At 40.5% G+C, this 17,174-nt stretch overlaps 1 protein-coding gene across 5 annotated transcripts in view; it reads right to left on the bottom strand.

The window, feature by feature from the left end:
• LOC122564062 (rab effector Noc2-like) overlaps nt 1–16,511 on the bottom strand; it is a 170,809-nt gene extending 154,298 nt beyond the window's left edge. For 2 of the 5 annotated variants that reach the window (XM_087977396.1, XM_087977395.1), the window contains exon 1: nt 16,349–16,508. The gene's annotated coding sequence lies outside the window, so the exon portion shown is untranslated. Of the gene's footprint in view, nt 1–16,348 lie in introns of all 5 variants that reach the window. The other 3 variants (XM_043718550.2, XM_043718548.2, XM_043718551.2) reach the window with 3 other exon arrangements.
• Nucleotides 16,512–17,174: the final 663 nt, after the last annotated feature.

Genomic DNA, 17,174 nt, shown 5'->3' with positions numbered 1-17,174 from the left:
TCCTTCTCCTCCAACCCAATACTACTTTGAATTATATACTACCACAAAAGCCAGTGCTCGTCGGAGTGCAGTAACTTTTTACATATGGCAGGAGCACTAGGGATACTGGCGATTAGATATCAAGTGAGTTGAGAGTTCTTCCGGGCATGGCACATGGCAAGAATAATGCAGAAATCAGGCGAGATGGGTGTCATAGGGGTACGGCAGATATTTAATTGGGCGAGTTTAGGAAAACATGGAAGAGATCTCATGAGGCTTCTCAGTGTTTTTGAAGGGTTTCTCACTATGAAACTAACATTTCATCTAAAAGCATAAGAGTCAGCATGTTATTCTACAATATACATGCATTTACTCATACTGTATGTGTTCACCATCTATAGGGAAATAATTTTTCCCTTGTATGGCTGTCTAAGTGACAATCTAGAGAGAACTGGTACTAAATTGTACTGTTTACTTATATCCTCTCCAGCTTACTGAAATATTTAATATTACTGTCTTTCAAATTGTAATATAAATTAGTTTTTAAAAATACATCTGGCCTGTAGAACAATTATAATTCCAAATTCTAACCAACAAGCATGAAGTGCTAACTCTTTAAAACAAATTTATTTTAAAACATTTTCTGAAAGACACAGTATTTTGAAAAGCAGTTTCTCCAAAAGGGAGTAGCAAATGTGTTTGGCTCAATAACATTGATAATAGAAAATGTAGAATGCTGGCATAGTAAGCGCATAAAAATAAGCCTTTGACCATTACACAATACCACAAAACAGCATCACATCGATATAATTTCATTCTGCTTTTTGACGAGCACTTGTTTTAGTCAAGGTCTTTCAATTACACCAGACAATATTACAGCACTCTATATAGCATATCATGTCTTAGCAAGCTAGCTCTAATGCACTACAGACCCACAAAAGATACAAATATAGAATCATAGAGATGTACAGCATAGAAACAGACCCTTCGGTCCAACCCATCCATGCCGGCCAAATATCCCAACCTAAGCTAGTCCCAAATGCCAGCACCCGGCCCATATCCCTCCAAACCCTTCCTATTCATAAACCCATCCAAATGCCTCTTAAATGTTGCAATTGTACCAGCCTCCACCACATCCTCTGGCAGCTCATTCCATACACGTACCACTCTCTGTATGGAAAGGGTTGCCCATTAGGTCTCTTTTATATCTTTCCCCTCTCACCCTAAATCTATGCCATCTAGTTCTGGACTCCCCGACCCCAGGGAAAAGACTTTGTATATTTATCCTATCCATGCTCCTCATAATTTTGTAAACCTCTATAAGGTCACCCCTCAGCCTCCGACGCTCCAGGGAAAACAGCCCCAGCCTGTTCGGCCTCTCCCTATAGCTCAAATTCTCCAACCCAAGCAACATCCTTGTAAATCTTTTCTGAACTCTTTCCGATAGGAAGGGGACCGGAATTGCACGCAATATTCCAACAGTGGCTTAACCAATGTCCTGTACAGCCACAACATGACCTCCCAACTCCTGTACTCAATACTCTGACTAATAAAGGAAAGCATACCAAACGCCTTCTTCACTATCCTATTTACCTGTGACTCCACTTTCAAGGAACTATGAACCTGTACTCCAAGGTCTCTTTGTTCAGCAATACTCCCTAGGACCTTACCATTAAGTGTATAAGTCCTGCTAAGATTTGCTTTCCCAAAATGCAGCAGCTCGCATTTATCCGAATTAAACTCTATCTTCCACTTCTCAACCCATTGGCCCATCTGGTCCAGATCCTGTTGTAATCTGAGATAACCCTCTTTGCTTTCCCAGCTCTCCAATTTTGGTGTCATCTGCAAACTTACTAACTGTACCTCTTACGCTCACATCCAAATCATTTATGTAAATGACAAAAAGTAGAGGACCCAGCACCGATCCTTGTGGCACTCCACTGGTCACAGGCCTCCAGTCTGAAAAACTACCCTCCACCATCACCCTCTGTCTTTTACCTTTGAGTCAGTTCTGTATCCAAATGGCTAGTTCTCCTTGAGTTCCGTGAGATCTAACCTTGCTAATCAATCTCTCATGGGGAACCTTGTCGAGTGCCTTACCGAAATCCACATAGATCACATCTACCACTCTGCCCTCATCAATCCTCTTTGTTATGTCCTCAAAAAACTCAAATCAAGTTTGTGAGACATAATTTCCCACACACAAAGCCATGTTGACTATCCCTAATCAGTCCTTGCCTTTCCAAATACATGTACATCCCATCCCTCAGGATTCCCTCCAACAACTTGCCCACCACCAACATCGGGCTCACTGGTCTATAGTTGCCTGGCTTGTCCTTACCATCCTTCTTAAACAGTGGCACCACGTTAGTCAACATCCTGTCTTCTGGCACCTCACCTGTGACTATCGATGATACAAATATCTCAGCAAGAGGCCCAGCAATCATTTCTCTAGTATCCCACAGAGTTCTAGGGTACACCTGATCAGGCCCTGCGGATTTATCCACCTTCATGCATTTCAAGACATCCAGCACTTCCTCCTTGTAATCTGGACATTTTGCAAGATGTCACCATCTATTTCCCGACAGTCTATATCTTCCATATCCTTTTCCACAGTAAATACTGATGCAAAGTACTCATTTAGCATCTCCCCCATTTTCTGCGGCTCTACACAAAGGCTGCCTTGCTAACCTTTGAGGAGCCCTATTTTCTCCCTTTTGTCCTTAATGCATTTGTTCAAAACCCTTTTGATTCTCCTTAATTCTATTTGCCAAAGCTATCTCACGTCCCCTTTTTGCCCTCCTGATTTCCCTCTTAAGTACACTCCTACTGCCTTTATACTCCTCTAAGGATTCACTCGATCTATCCTGTGTATACATTACATAGACTTCCTTCTTTTTCTTAACTAAATCCTCAATTTCTTTAGTCATCCAGCATTCCCTATACCTACCAGACATCCCTTTCACCCTAACAGGAGTATACTTTCTCTGGATTCTTGTTATCTTATTTCTGAAGGCTTCTCATTTTCCAGCCATATGCAAACATGTGCCACCAATCAGCTTTCGAAAGTTCTTGCCTAATACCATCAATATTGGCCTCTCTCTAATTTAGAACTTCAACTTTTAGGTCTGGTCTTTCCTTTTCCATCACTATTTTAAAACGAATAGAATTATGGTCGCTGGCTCCGAAGTGCTCCCCCACTGACACCTCAGTCATCTGCCCTGCCTTATTTCCCAAGAGTAGGTCAGGTTTTGCACCTTCTCTAGTAGGTACATCCACATACTGAATCAGAAAATTTTCTTGTACACACTTAACAAATTCCTCTCCATCTAAACCCTCAACACTATGGCAGTCCCAGTCGATGTTTGGAAAGTTACAATCCCCTACCATAACTACCCTATTTTTCCTACAGATAGCTGAGATCTCCTTACAAGTTTGTTTCTCAATTTCCCTCTGACTATTGGGGGGTCTATAATACAATCCCAATATGATGGTCATCCCTTTCTTATTTCTCAGTTCCACCCAAATAACTTATCTGGATGTATTTCCAGGAATATCCTCCCTCAGCATAGCTATAATGCTATCCCTTATCAAAAACACCACTCCCCCTCCTCTCTTGCCTCCCTTTCTATCCTTCCTGTAGCATTTGTATCCTGATACATTCAGCTGCCAGTCCTGCCCATCCCTGATCCACGTTTCTGTAATTGCTATGATACCCCAGTCCCATGTTCCTAACCATGCCCTGAGTTTCCCTGTTAGGCCCTCTGCGTTGAAATAAATGCAGTTTAATTTATTAGTCCTACCTTGTCCGTGCCTGCCCTGAATGTTTGACTAACTTCTGTTCTCAGCTGTACCCGTCTCAGATCGATCCCTTTCCTCGCTGTCTCCCTGGGTCCCAACCACCCACCCCGCCCCCCCCCGCCCACCTACTAGTTTAAAATCCTCCCAAGCAGTTCTAGCAAATCTCCCTGCCAGTACATTAGTCCCCTTCCAATTTAGGTGCAATCCATCCTTCTTGTACAGGTCACTTCTACCCTGAAAGAGATTTGAATGATCCAAAAATGTGAAACCTTCTTCCATACACCAGCTCCTCAACCATGCATATAAGTTGTCTCATTTCATAAATAACTTCGCACTTGATCTTTATCATTGTGCTGAGTGAATTCTTCCACAAATTATATGCTGTTTCTCTTAGCAAAGTTTAGGAGAAAAAGGAGTACTGAAGTGTAAAGGATAGTAATCAAAAGTAGAAATAGTGGTAAAAAGAGACTGGAAGATAAAATGTTTGCTGGGTACAGAACATGAATACAATATAATATCAGCCTTAAAGGAAAGGAATTAATGATTATTTTCTTGAAGTTTGGAATGAAGATGGAGGGTAAAAGACATCATGCAAGTTACTTTAAATTTAGTCATTTGGTAGTTCAGAATGAATATTGATGAAACAATAATCTTTTTGAAGCCTCTTATCTTGCACTCATCAGAACAGATATGCCAGGTATGTAGGCTGTATGTCTCAAAGACTGGTAGATCCTATTAAACAACATACCCCTCCAGCTGTTTGCAACAAGCAAGGTGTTGACTGCAACTAACTTGCAAAATTCACAACAGAGTATCCAGCATTTGATGTGATTCTTCTTTTGGAAATATACTTAATAACTGAGTATGTGAAGAGTTATTTTGACAACCAATTTTGGATGGTCAGTCAGACTCTCAGTGTTACATGTCTGCCATATACTGGAAGCTACAGATAGTAATATACAAAGGTCCTGTTCTTTGCAGAAGGAAAGAACGAACATGTAGAAGCATTGTATCTGTTTCAACTCAAAACAGGTAACAGTCAGTTCATTTCTCGGCCATGTCCTGACCAGAGTCAAATTGCCTGGTTTAAAATTTAAACAAAGTCTAGCAATTAATGGTCAGTCTTCACAAAACAAAGAACTACAGATGCTAAAGATCTAAAACCAAACAAAATTGGAAATTGCTAGAGAAACTCAGCAGATGTGGCAGCATCTGTGTAGAGACAATAAAGTTTACATTTCGAGTCCAGTGTCTGAAGCCGGGGCGGGGGGGGGGGGGAGAGAAAAGAGAGAAGAGGAGAGGAGGTCACTTGACCCAGAACGTTAACTGCGTTTCTGTGCACAAATACTGCCACACCTGCTGAAATTCTCCAGCAATTTTTGTATTTGATCATTAATTAGTGCATTGACCATGGCAACACTTCTACATTCATATCCCACTTGCTAACCAATCAAGCACTCTCTTCTAATGCAGTATAAATGCTGGTGTTCCTGTTGAATTGATATTCATGTGAATTGTCCTCATGAGTGTGAGATGAAAGCTTTGACCAACTGTATCACTTTTCAGCAATACTTACCTTGCATTACTAAAAGGGAAACAGTACATACATTAGACGGAAAGGATTTATTCACTGAATTTAATACTCAAGTAAAAACCTGTTCCTCTTTTCTGGTGGTGTAACTACAATGGTAAAGTAATCATAGTCCTGCCAGAACAGAGGGTTACTCTCTCATTAGAGAAAGAGTGATAACTGGTGGTGGTTTAACCACAGGATCACCACAGGCTACAGCAACGAGAGAATTGTTCATGGTAACCTCAGCCAGTGCAGGAATGGAACCCATGCTGTTGGCATTATTCTGCGTTGCAAAAATTGCAAAAAACGCCATGACCCTATAAACAGCTGTCCAGCCAACTGAGGTAAATGACCCCACTAAAATGATAACTACATGAACAGAATCCTCAAATTAAATTTTGAAAAAAACGTTAATTTGCAAATAATTACAAAAATGTAACCAGTCATTATGATTATGCCAATAAATAGTGAACCTTCACGTTGAATTGCTGAATACATTTTGCAAGCAATTATTGTGGGAAGCATTCCGCTCATGGGAAATGCAATTTGTAGCACTATTTCTTAAAGGAAAATGCAGACTGAAATATTTTGGAAATATGCTGCTGCTGCTTGTGATGAGATTTGCTATCATGGTTTGTCATGTTTAACTGTACAGCATTAGTTCATACATTCAGTGTAACTCACTTGCAGCCACTCTGTGATATCTATCATCCAAGCCCTCTTTCTGTTTCTCCTTCCCACCTTCCACATTCACACTTTCGTCTCTAGATAAGCATTTCTACATTTTCCAGTTCTAACAAATGGCCAAAATAATGAAATTTTCTTTTCTGGATGTCACTTCATTTAAATGTGAAGTCAAAAAACCTGAAGATGTGCGTGCAAACCAAATACAAATTCACCTTAGTGCACAAGTTCACATCACTGCTTTACATTCCCTTCAGTAATTACTAGATTGATTTTCTTTTGTTTACTTATTCATGAAGAGCACATGTCACTGACAAGGCCATCATCAATTGTCAATCTTTAACTTCCCTCAGATGAAAGTGAACCTCTTTCTTGAATCACTGTGCTTTAGCTTATCAATACTGTCCTCCCTTATACTGTTATTTAAGAAGTTTCAGGTTCTTTATCCAGCATCAAAATGAAGGAATTGCAAAATGTTTCAATGTTAGGATGGCATTTGGTTTGTGTAGGATCTGACAGATGGTGGTGTTCCCTTGTGTCTGTTGCTGTTGTCCTTCTAAATGGTACAGGTTGTGGCTAAGAAAGCTGATCATTCTTTTCTGTGCACCACTTTGGAGTAGGAAATAATCATCAGACTTGAGGCTTTGGCCTCAGAGCTGAATCTTCATGATGCAGATAAGTACTTCCTTTGTTTCTGCAGAAACGCAGACATCCATTACTATAGCATGAAGATATGTGGGTACATTGAAAGACCAATGAATTCTGACCAATCTCTTCCTCCTGCCATTGACGAATGACCTTAATCAACCTGTTCAGACACATTAGTACATACCTCTAGAGAAGGTGGGGCTTGAAGCAAGGTCTTCTGGCACTTCCATTGTGCCATGTGAGTACCCACTAACTTTTCTACAATTGACTTTCTACTTCTTTTGTATAGATCACAGACAACTGAACCGTTTTACACACCATCACATCACCTGTAGTAGTTTTCATCTGTTAACCACCACCAGTAAATCACTTATGTTTCCAACTGTTCAATTTACATGCAGAATCGACGTTTCGGGCATAAGCCCTTCTTCAGGATTCCTGAAGAAGGGCTTATGCCCGAAACGTCGATTCTCCTGTTCCCTGGATGCTGCCTGACCTGCTGCGCTTTTCCAGCAACACATTTCCAGCTCTGATCTCCAGCATCTGCAGACCTCACTTTCTCCTCAATTTACATGTAGACCCTATTAATGCTATAACACCAAAGGGGTGGGAGAAGTGGAAAGGGAAGGAGAGAGCTAAATCGAAATGGAGTTGGAAGGGGTTGATATCCCCAGAATATTTGCAACACCAGTATATCCTTCAACACTGACTCAGCAAAATGTTTAACACTGATTTCACAGTAAAATGCCTATCTTCTTTGCTTTCCTAGTAAAGCAAGGCACATGGCCAAGAAATGGGACACATCTACATTGAAATAGAGCAAATTACCTACAGTTAAGAAGATGTTCTTTTGTGGTAACAATAACAACATATTTGCCTGTCTATCAAGGTCCATGCTTTTCTTTTATGGTACATTGAAGAAAGGTAAGAAATAAAATGTCATGGTCTCAACAGGTTAACAAATGGACCATATATAATTACAATATTGAGTTCATTCAGCAAACAAAGTTGTTCAAATTAAATTGGACAGATAGTCAATAAAATTTTCTACTTTGGCCATATCAATTATCTTCCTACTTCGATGTCAATAGCTGATTAACATTAGTCCAACATGAATAGTTAAAAAGGCTGTCCTTTTCAGTGTGCTATTTGCCCCAATTAATTCTATCCTCCAGACAAAGTAAACTTTTGTTCTTATGGAATTTCAGAACTCAACTAACTAATGCTGTCAATTGATATCATCCCTACTTGTTAACTTTAAGATATCCACAAGAAAGGGTACAGAGAGGCAGATATCCAGTCTCTGGATCAAGAGTTCCAGGCGGTCTACCATAACATTGTCAAACAGATCAGTCAAGATAACGATTCACGACTGAATCATATTAACAGACTACAGAAGATTGTTCAATGTTTCCCCATTAACTGAGCCAGTAAAAATCTGTCCCAGTACATTTACAATATTGACAACTTGTCGGAAGGCAGTCTCTCGGGAAAATAAGTCAAGACGTTTTTCACGTTTTATTGGCTCAGGAAGCATGAATACAAAAGGTTGATTTTTAAAAATAATTGTCAAACAGGACTTCAGCTTACAGAACATGGTTCTGGCAATGCTCTTATTTCCTTCTCTTCTGGCACCCTCAGTTCCAAAGTCACAAAACATTAAAAAAGAAGCTTGTGATTAATCAATGACACTCAGTTTTCCACATAAATTGTAAACAAAAATAAGTATAAGGTAGGAGGAGTAAGTGACTTGGGACTGATCAGTCCTAAAGCTTTCCACTCAGGTACTCCTGACTTCATCCATGGACCCAAAGTAGGTTAATCGATCAAGATTGATTGATGTGCTTAGTCAATAACTTACAGTATCGCTGTAGTGTACAAGTGCCAGGATGGTAGCAGTCAAGTTGATGGATTTTACTGTCATTATCTAGCAATATGTCACTATGTTCTGTACACAAATGTACCAAATATAAATATAAAACAAACTGAGTTATAAGCACAGTTTATGATGCAGTAGCCAGAAGACAAATCTGGCTGTCCTGATGAAAGGTCATCAGCTTGAAATGTTAACTGTTTCTCTTCAGAGATGCTGCCTAACCTGCTAAGTTTCTACATTTTTTTCCCACCAGTTGGATGTTGAAAGTGAAATGGAGCTAAATGATAGCTTTTATAATACAAATTTATGGCTGAGAAAGTAAATTATGGTGAGATGATGAACCAACCAAAACAGGATGATTCCAGGTCCATGCCCTGATTACTCCAGAGAGTAATTACTCAGGGAGGTGGCAGTCAGAATACAGGTAGTTGCAACATTTCTTGCAGGAAGACGACAAGTGGAATTGTTTCTATCTGATCAGTAACCAATAACCATTATTGAACAATAATCACTGAATTATCAGGTGAGCACTGGCTCAGTGTTTTTTCCTGCCCATAGTCTAATGATCTTATTACACTCATGGTCCAAACTCATGTAGGAGAAGTGGGTTCTAGTTTGTGAGACGTTGGCACCAGCACTTTGAAAAGGAAGATCTCTACCATTGTGATAGTATCCATCCAAACCATGTTGGGAGCAGTGCTCTTGTCAGCTTTAAAACGAGGAAAGTGACGGGTGTCGAACTAAATGGTTTGGGCTTTTTTTAAGTTGGAATAATAGAAGCAGCCTGAATGGGTGGGGTCAAGCTCTCACAGAACTAGGATTTTTAATTTTAGTTTTCAGCAGTTGCTGTGGTCTTGAAGCTGAATGTCGAAGCTCTTATTTCTCTCCCTGTTACAGCTAAAAGCTGGGGTTCTCTTCCTGCTGCTAGACTTGCATGTGAGACAATCTATTTTACTGAATTTGCCTATGCCATGGGTGTGTTTATAACATGTTACAATACTGGAACAGTTAATTAATTAGTTAATAAATTATTTTGTTAAGCATTTTGGTAGATTTATAGTTAAGCCAATTCTTTCTTTTATTTTTATTTTGTCTATATTTAAATTATAGTGCATGAATATAGTGTGTTTTGTTGCAAGCTTGGTAATTTGACCAGTTCAAATGCATTTGGAACACAATGCCTTTAAAATAAGAAAATGTTAGGGTCTTAATTATCTTCTCACTATGTTTTGACGGTGTTTTATCTGGTCCATACACCTCCCACATCAGCGATAGGATCCCCTGGACCTCATTTACCACCCCAAAAGCATCTACATCCAAAGGATCATTAGCAGCCATTTCCTTCACTTCCAATGATGCTACAACAAGACACATATTCCCCTCCCCTTCCTTATCGACATTCCACAGGGGCTGTTCCCTAAGGATACATTAGTCCACTCCTTCTCTATTCCTAACACCTCCCCACAGCACCTTCCACTACAATTGCAGAAGGTGTTACACCTGCCCATTTACCTCCTCCCTCCTCAACTATCCCAGACTCCAGACATACCATCCAAGTGAAGCAGTGACTTACCTGCATTTCAAATCAATCTAGTCTACTGTATTCCCTGTTCATAATATGGTCTCCTCTACATTGGAGAGACGAAATGCAGACTAGGTAACTGCTTTGCAAAACACCTACATACTCTCTGCAAAAAATAATCGAGCTTCCAGTTGCCTGCAACTTCAACACCCCGTGTTCCCACATGAATATTTCTGTCACAGTCCTGCTGCAATGGTCCAACAGGCCTCAATGTAAGCTCAATTAAAAGTATTTAATTTCCTCCCTGGGGACCCTGCAAGCTCGATGAACTCAAGTTTGTTTCAATAACTTTAGAACCTGTTTCCAACTTTCATGTTTTTTTACCCACTCTCACACCCAGTCATGAAATAACAGACAATTATACAAAAATCGAGCACAGACTATCCATTTTCACCCACTTTCAGGCCAAATGTCACATGACAGATGAGTCGACCAGATGTCCCAATCTGGCCTAGTCCCATTTGCTAACATTTGGCCCCTATCTCCCTAAACCGTTTCTATTCATAATTGGTCAAATTACCTTTCAGCACAGCCATTCTCTGCTACCCTCACCTCTCATTATCACTTATTCAGTTTTTCTTCTGTCCTGGCCTGCTATCCATAAACCCTTGTTTAGTACCCCCTTCATATCTCTCTGTCTTTGGGCTCCATCTCTAACCATGCACTCATCTCCCTTCCACATAGCTCCTCCCTTTCAGCATAAACACCAGTTTCTCCTGATTGCTATCAGTTCCAATGAAATGTCACTGGACTCAGGGCGTTAACTCTGCTTTCTTCCCACAGATGTTGCCTGACCTGCCGAATTACTCCTGCATTATCAGTTTTCTTTCCCATCTATGTTTAGCTTGTTTGAGAAGAGAGAATGCCGAATTTTAATAAGGTGAGTTGGGCTGTCAACAAAGCACTTAGTAACAAGAATCTCCCTTAAACTATGACTTCTCACTGCCTAGCAAGAATCTGAGTGCACTATTTCTCAAAAACTCATAAGATGGCACAATGGCAGAAGTTGCTCCCAAATAGAGATAGGTCTTACCAAGACTTCTCATCCAATTCTGCCCCACAACTTGCCTTAGCCCAGATTCTGATAAGATTCTGCCCACAGCACTTGGATTCTTTACACCACTATAGTCAGTCGAATCTCAGATGGCGACAAAACAGACTACAGACGGGAGATGGAAGACCTGGAAAAATGGTGCACTGAACAACCTAGCTCTCAATGCCGGTAAAACCAAGGAACTCATTATTAACTTTCGGCGGGATGTTACTCATGCCCCCTACACATTAACAGCACAGAGGTGGAACAACTGGAGAGTGTCAAGCTCCTGGGAATGGTCATCCACAACAAGCTTTCTTGGACCCTCCATGTGGAAATTTGGCATGACAGCGAATACCCTTGCCAACTTTTACAGGTGTGCCATCGAGAGCATTCTGTCTGGATGTATCACTACCTTGTGTGGCAACTGTACCATTCAAGATCAGAGACGGTTACAGAGAGTGGCAAACTCGGCCCAGACAATCACAAAGGCCAACCTCCCATCTACAGAATCCATCTACCAGGCCCGCTGTCAAGGAAAGGCCGCCAGCATTCTGAGAGATCCATCCCACCCTGGCAATGCTTCTCTACAACCTCTACCATCGGGGAGAAGGTATAGAAGCCTGAACACATGCGCCAGCCAGGTTCAAAACAATTTCTGTCCTGCTGCTGTTAGAATACTGAATGGACTCACAAACTTAGCATTCGCCTGTACCTGTGTTTTTGTTTTGCCACTGTTTACCTATTATTTACTTGTCTATGCTATTTAACAATGTGATCTGTCTGTATTACTTCCAAGACAAAGCTTTTCACTGTGCCTCAGTACACGTGACAATAAATTCAATTCAATTCAAAAAGAATAATTAAATTATCATCTAGGATTTATCCATTATGATGCCAACTGATGTTGTTATTGGACAAGTCAGATCTCAGACTGAAATTTGGCTTAATATATTGTTTTGTTTTTGGCTTTAAGGAGATTGAATGCTTGTCTTTTAGCGACACTGTTGCAGATTTTATTTCAACAATAAAACAGAAGTTTTGAAGCACAATAGTCAAAGAGTTTTAAATGCACAGTAAAAGTAAAATCCCATTAACTACAAAATAAGTCTTTACAAAATTTACAACAAAATACCATTTGTCCATACCAGCAACAAATCCTGTATAATATTCATACCAGAATCCTTCTCTCTATTTAGGCTTAAGGTAAATGTGACTAACTCCTAGTCTGGCACCTCTGATAGGTTCAGAATAAAAGTTATCATACATTGGAGTTTAAACAAACTCACCTTCAAGACCGCTTCAGGGTTTTATCACAACACCCCTGGTTTGGGACTATGACTAACTCCTTACACTCTGGGGTCATCCAATTTTACTAGTTTCTCCCCTTCTCAGGAGCACTGCTCAATACTTGCATGTAAGGACTTCATGGAACTGTCCCATTAAAGTAAAATTGAGACCAAAAAACTCTGTGTCCAAGCTATGGATGCTTCCTTTTAGCTTAAGTCTAGAAACTTCTAATAGAAACCTTGAGGTGTAACTATCTACCTTGCTAGGTCATAAAATCCTAAACTAAATAAGAACAAATTAGGTTGCCAAAGTAGCCCTCAAGCTGGTTAAACAGAAATCACTATAACTATAGAAATACTTACCTGTCAAGTCTTTAACTTCAGACACAAAAGAAAAGTCATATGCTACTAGTTCAATTCAAACTCCAAACTTTAAATAAATGCATACATAAAATCAGATAGGTTTATCTTATAACATAGCTCTGGCTGCTCTGGAACACAAGTGACAAACTGTAAACACCAATAAAAGGTTTTTATGAAGGATCATCATGGAGTTAAAACATCAGTTGTTTCTCTCCTCAAAATACTGATAATAACAGAAAATGTTGGAAATAAAGAGTTTCGTCTTTATAATGCTCAGATGGGTACTATGTATAACTTATCCAGGTCATCACAAATCTAGAGGTCACACTGTACATTTAAAGAATGACTATAAGTGGACATGGTGAAATGAATATCACTTGTTTAAACAGAAACTATTTCTAAAATAGAAATTAATCATTGCTCACACTGGAAAAAGTAAAAATTACCCAACACCAAGTGATAGTCCAACAGGTTTAGCTACCTGATGAAGGAGCAGCATTCCGAATGCTAGTACTTCCAAATAAACCTATTGGACTATAACTTGGTGTTGGGTGATTTTTAACTTTGTCCATCCCAGTCCAACACCGGCATCTCCACATCATGGTTATACTGGAATAGTCAATGCAAATCAACTTATAATTCCACCATCTGAATATGTTATTTGAGTCACCTAGTTCTTTACTGGAATTAGAGCATTAATAGACAGATAAGAATGTAACCTGTTTGATCCAAACAAAAATGTGTGCGGGTTCACACAGCTTACAGAGACCCAAATTTCATTATATTACGTGACAAACCACAATGCAAAGTCTAATTTTAGTCCTTTCTCTCACACACAAGAATGTTGGTATTTACTCACGAAAGATTACATATCAAAAAAAAGGGGTGAATAAAGTGCAGAAGGCAAATGTACAAGTTCTTCTACATTCCAGATATCTGAACAATAGGAGTGATAGTGCACTGACATCTTATCAACACAGCAAAAGTGAGGACTGCAGATGCTGGAAACCAGAGTTTAGATCAGAGTGGTGTTGGAAAAGCACAGCAGGTCAGGCAGCATTCGAGGAGCAGGAAAATCGACGTTTTGAGCAAAAGCCCTTCATCAGGAAAACTTGCCTGACCTGCTGTGCTTTTCCAGCACCACACTGATCTAAACTCTTATCAACAGGGATACAGCTGCGTGAAAAAATCCTGTACTTTTACATTTTTACAGTGATACATATTTCAACTCTTAACAGGAACTGTGGAATAGAGAAGGAGTAAGGAAAGGTTCACACACACTTCCATACTATCATACCAGATTGTGAAGGTACCAGTGTTGGACTTGGGTGGGCAAAGTCAGAAGTCGCAAGACACTAGATTATAGTCCAACAGGTTTATTTGAAATCACACAAGCTTTCGGAGTGCAGCCCCTTCCTCAGGTTCAGTGAGAGAGCAGGGCACACAGACACAGAGTTTGTAAGTGGAGAGATCAATTAACACATCATCTGACATTCTTGGCCACCTGCAGAGACTTATTATCTGACACTGCACTCAGTTGAATGATCTTCTGATCTCTCTGCCCATAAACTCTGACTGTGTACCCTGCTCTCTCACTGCACCTGACAAAGGGACTGCAACTCAAAAGCTTGTGAGATTTCAAATAAACCTGTTGGACTATAACCTGGTGTCGTGTGACTTCTGACATGATACCGGTTTATGTAGATTAATACAATTCTCACCACCCATTTCTGAAAGTGATGACATTTCACTCATGAATCCAATAGGGAATTCACAAGGAATGTTTTTTTTCTTGGGACAGTGGTTCGAGTAGGGAATTTGGTATCATAAAGATTAATTGAGTATCATGCATGCATCTAAAGAGAAACTAAATAAACACAAGGGTTAAACGATAGCAGGTCTTTTCACGAGAATTATAGGAAAGTTCATGTGGAACTGCATTGATCTATTAGGCATTGTGGCCAGTTTGTGCGCTGTAAATTTTATATATTCATTATGAACCTCAAATATAGACGTGTTTATATAGACAGATGGAATAGAAGTTAGAAATTCTTCATAGCAGGCAGCACCACATTTCTCTTACTAAGAAGGTTTGAAGCTATCTAAACAACACAGTACAATTCACTTGTGCAGTTTTTTTTGAGGACCAAGTCATCTGGGTCACTGAAAAAGATTCAACTCAAAGATACATATTTCATTACAATGATAACAGTGAAACAGAAAGCTTCCAAAATTAAAACAGAAAACAGGTTCTGAAGAAGGCTCATTCGACCCAAAACATTAAATCTGATTTCCCTCCACAGATGCTGCCAAGTGTGCTGAGCTTTTCCAGCAATTTCTATTTTTATAATGGAAAACAGGGTTGGTATGGAACAAAAACTAAAATTGCTGGAAAAACTAGCACATTTATCAGCATCTGTGGGGACAAACCAGAGTTAGTGCTTCAGAATGGTTACATGGGACTGGGACATAGTGCACATCTAGACATGGGCATCAGAGTTTGGGATGAACTTCAATTTTCTCATCAGTGAGGTTTGTGTATTGCACTAACATACTTGTTGGGCTAATTCATAGTGAGTGAGGAAGCTTTGTTACAGCTGATTGAGTTACTGAAATGGGAACAAATAACCTCCACAGTTGCGATTTCACTAGAACCAACAAAATAATTCTAACCATGAACCTTGGCATCAACCTAACGAATAATGCAGTAGCTTTGACATAGAAACAGGGCACGTTTTGACATGTGTCAGTTTTACATACTGAAACGGATTGACAACCTGAATCACTTTTACAGAACAAGTCGCTGCTAAAACTTCCTAATAGTTTTGCTGATAAATCCTGAAGTTCTAATTTCGGAAACGTGGTTTTGTTTTTTTAAACTAATTCTGTATTAATATCATTTAACTAGTGTGGGAGAAATAATACGGAGAACTAGTATGGGATAAACACAAGATTTGTACAGATGCGGTGAAAACGAGCGGACAGTAAAACGGAAACTAAACAAATCGGTCCGGAAATACGAACATTGAACTCGGAAATTTCCAAACAACACAAGCAGTGGAGTCTGAAGTGAAAAGGGGACAGCAGCCAGGTTAGGAATAAATGTTCAGGTGCTCCCTGCAAAACAGGTACACAATGTACTCACAAGGTTGCACTAATAGAGAAAAAGATGTCAACTCCATTCAAAGCAGGATATGAGATTAGAAAGTTTATGCAGGAGATAGAGTCCCCGGGGAGAAAGCAGGAACCTCCACCCCGAAAACCCTTCCGGATTTAACTCTCTTGGAAAAGAGATTGGGTGGTGGAACCGAACAGAACAGAACAAAAACAAAACTGCAAACTCCATCGTCCAGGCCTTGGCTCAGGGAGACTGGGATAAAAGTGACAGCTCAGCGGCGGCAGCAACTTCTTCCTGAAGCGTTCAGGGAGGTCAGCCTCATCAGCATTGCACAGGGGAGGGGGAGGAACATCAATAAAGTAATACCGAGTAACATCGGCCGGCAGGAGGTAGTGGACTTACCGCCGCTGGGGGATGGGGTGCACTGTCACCCCGCGATGAGACGTCTCCTTTCCCGGACAGCGCGCACACACACACACACACTTTCCCCTTCCCAGTACCGGCGATCACAACAGCCGGATTAATGGTTTCGAGCTCAGTCTTTTATTGTTTTGGGGGCGAAAGAAAAAAAAAGGGAGGGTGATGTCTGATGAGGCTCCACCTTCACCGACCTGTCCTACCACCTCTCGAGACGTCTCTCTGGCCAGTGCCAAACTTTCCATCCTCCTTCACAGGGCGTACTCTGCTCTCTCTCTCTCCATTATTGCAATTTTCCCTCTTTTTTTTTGTTTTAAAAAGCACAGATGGACGGCCAATAAATTGCAAACGGTTCAGAGGCTGCGCTTTTATATTGCTCTGAATAAAGTGATTATTTGGGAAAACAAAATAGCTGTTATTTGGGAATGAGGTGTGGAGCAACGAAAAGGATTCAAAGTAGGGGGAAAAGCGTTAGAATAATAATAATATTATGCAGCTGCAATGTAAAATACATTGCATTAAGATGCCCCTTGCCGACACCCCCACCCCCGAACTTGAAGGAACTAGATCTTTGCAGAGTGTTGGCTGGCGGCGCTTCTCCGTGGCCCTCGCGCGCCACCTGGTGGCAGCTTTGTCACGGAGCTCCGCCCCTTTCAGGCCATCCAGGAACAGCAGCTGCCCCTCATTGCAGGTGCTCTAGACCTACCTGAGATTCCTGATGAAGGGCTTTTACCCGAAAACGTCGATTTTCCTGCTCCTCGGATGCTGCCTGACCTGCTGTACTTTTCCTGCACCACTCTAATCTAAACAA

Source organism: Chiloscyllium plagiosum, unplaced genomic scaffold (genome assembly GCF_037043375.1).
Source record: "Chiloscyllium plagiosum isolate Xiang-an unplaced genomic scaffold, Cpla_swu_hap1 HiC_scaffold_31, whole genome shotgun sequence".
Taxonomy (NCBI): domain Eukaryota; kingdom Metazoa; phylum Chordata; class Chondrichthyes; order Orectolobiformes; family Hemiscylliidae; genus Chiloscyllium; species Chiloscyllium plagiosum.
This window is presented reverse-complemented; position numbering and strand designations above follow the sequence as displayed.